General features: G+C 37.4%; 1 non-coding gene across 1 annotated transcript; it reads left to right on the top strand.

The window, feature by feature from the left end:
* The first annotated feature begins 401 nt into the window (after window positions 1-401).
* LOC134995554 (U1 spliceosomal RNA) lies at window positions 402-564 on the top strand. The gene has a single exon (XR_010198307.1). It is a non-coding gene; the product is annotated as a U1 spliceosomal RNA (small nuclear RNA).
* The last annotated feature ends 2255 nt before the right edge of the window (window positions 565-2819 follow it).

Genomic DNA, 2819 nt, shown 5'->3' with positions numbered 1-2819 from the left:
CTGGGATTGATATTTTTGCTCTTTTATTTTTACTTAAAGTACAATAACTTTTACCATTTTAATTTGTTTTAATAGTATATTGACAGTATTGTTTTCTTTCAAAAATTCACTTAATTTTCTTTTCTGTGTGCTAATTAGATATCACCTTGTTTTCACATTAAATAGACTTCCACATGAGAAAGCAGCAAGGATGCAGTGGCGTTAATGTTTCCTGGTGGTAGTGGGGTACTGTGTTTGTGCTTTCCTCTGGTCAGCTCTGGTAAAAGTCAGATTTCTTTGTCTCAGATCTTCCTCTAGCCTTGTTCTTCTTTCGAGAGTTCCCTTGTGCTGCCTCAGTTGGATCTCCTTCACTTGACAGGGGGGTACCCGAGCAGCGACCCTCCCCAGCACTAGCCCAACTCCTACTTACCTGCCAGGTGAGATACTATGATCAGGAAGGTGCTTCTCCCAGGGAAAGGCTCACCCATTGCAATCTGGGTGTGCTGCTCCTGCGATTTCCCCAAATGTGGGAAACTTGACTGCATAATTTGTGTTTCCCCTGGTCGGCTCTCGTATAATTCAGATCTCTTTGTCTCAGGTCTCTCTCCAGCCTAGTTTGCTGTCTGTTTCCACTTCTCTTTTCTTAAACTGCTCCCTTCTATGCCCTTGTGCACCTTAATTAAATCTAACTCTGATTACGTCAGAGAAGGCCAGGTACCCTACACCATAAGAGGGGGTTTGAAATTTTGACTTGTCTACTTAAAGATCACCAAAATCTGATCACAAGGTCAATTACATCACTGGGTGGGAACCTTTTGGTTAATAGCCCATGTAAGTGCAAGAGATCCTGAAGCACTCACTCATCATGGGAATGTACCAATGTGTTTCTTACAAAAATTCTCCAGATTATTGACTTTTTAAAGTTTTTCTAGGAAACGTTCTAGATGAATGCTTATTAGCCTTTGTCAGTATGTACTTTTGCGAAGTGTCGCTGTGGCGCAATCAGTTAGTGTGTATGGCTATTAACCTAAAGGTTGGTGATTCAATCCCACCCAGGGACGTAATAGACCTTGTTATCAGATTTTGGTGATCTTTAAGTAGACAAGTCAAAATTTCAAACCCCCTCTTATGGTGTAGGGTACCCGGCCTTCTCTGATGTAATCAGAATTAGATTTGATTAAGTGATTTTATAAAAAACAGCTAGGAAGCACAATTTAGCAGTGGGTTGCAGAGAAAAAAAATTATGCTGGCAGAAAAGTCCAATTGAGTGATTAAACAGCTCTTCATTTTCTGATTTTATGTTTATGCTAACAAATTTGCTCTCTGAAAAGTGTCCACAAAGCCAAGTCTCTGATTAACACCTTTGTAGGAATGGTTTTTCACCTATTACTGAATTAAACTTGCTTCATTGGAAAGGCAGCAAGATGCATCCTCATTTCAATGTCTACTGAAATAATACAGGTTGACACCAGGAAACATAAACGTCACTGCATCCTTGCTGCTTCCTCATGGGGAAGTCTGTTTAATGTGAAAACAAGGTGATATCTAATCAGCACACAGGTAAGGAATTAAGAAAATCTTTCTTTATGGGTGAAGATGTTTCTCACAAAATTGTTGCACCAAGGCATCATTGAAATTCAAGCTGGAAAGATGATTTTAATATATCACTTGTACATTTTGTACTGCTCTTCTGGTGACAATGTAGATTGTTTTTGTCAATTACCATTTTAATAATCGGGTAAAGAAAATTAATTGGATTTTTGAAAGAAAACAATACTGTCAATATACTATTAAAACAAATTAAAATGGTAAAAGTTATTGTACTTTAAGTAAAAATAAAAGAGCAAAAATATCAATCCCAGTTTTGGATTACTTTAATTAATAAAAACAATGCATATAGCAGAGGATAGTTTCAATCTGCCTACCTCTGGGTTATGGACCCAGCATGCTTCCATTACAGTACTCTGCTGCACATGTAAGTGCAAGAGATCCTGAAGCACTCACATATCATAGGAAAGTACCAATGTGTTTCTTCATTGGTTGATGGAAGAAACATCTTACAAAAACTCTCCACATTATTGACTTTTTAAAATGTTTCTAGGAAACGTTCTAGATGAATGCTTATTAGCCTTTGTCAGTATGTACTTTTGAAAAGTGTCGCTGTGGCGCAATCAGTTAGTGTATAAGGCTATTAACCAAAAGGTTGGTGGTTCAATCCCACCCAGGGACGTAATTGACCTTGTTATCAGATTTCGGTGATCTTTAAGTAGACAAGTCAAAATTTCAAACCCCCTCTTATGGTGTAGGGTACCTGGCCTTCTCTGATGTAATCAGAGTTAGATTTGATTAAGTGATTTTATAAAAAAAACAGCTAGGAAGCACAATTTAGCAGTGGGTTGCAGAGAAAAAGAAAAATGCTGGCAGAAAAATCCAATTGAGTGATTAAACAGCTCTTCATTTTCTGGCTTTATTTTTATGCTAACAAATTTGTTCTCTGAAAAGTGTCCACAAAGCCAAGTCTCTGATTAACACCTTTGTAGGGATGGTTTTTAACCTATTACTAAATTAAACTTGCTTCATTGGAAAGGCAGCAAGATGCATCCTCATTTCAATGTCTACTGAAATAATACAGGTTGACACCAGGAAACATTAACGCCACTGCATCCTTGCTGCTTTCTCATGTGAAAGTCTGTTTAATGTGAAAACAAGGTGATATCTAATTAGCACACAGGTAGGGAATTAAGAAAATCTTTATTTAAGGGTGAAGATGTTTCTCACAAAATCGTTACCTCAATGCATCATTGAAATTCAAGCTGAAAAGATGATTTTAATATATCACT

Source organism: Pseudophryne corroboree, unplaced genomic scaffold, assembly GCF_028390025.1.
Source record: "Pseudophryne corroboree isolate aPseCor3 unplaced genomic scaffold, aPseCor3.hap2 scaffold_1397, whole genome shotgun sequence".
In the NCBI taxonomy this organism is placed as follows: domain Eukaryota; kingdom Metazoa; phylum Chordata; class Amphibia; order Anura; family Myobatrachidae; genus Pseudophryne; species Pseudophryne corroboree.
This window is presented reverse-complemented; position numbering and strand designations above follow the sequence as displayed.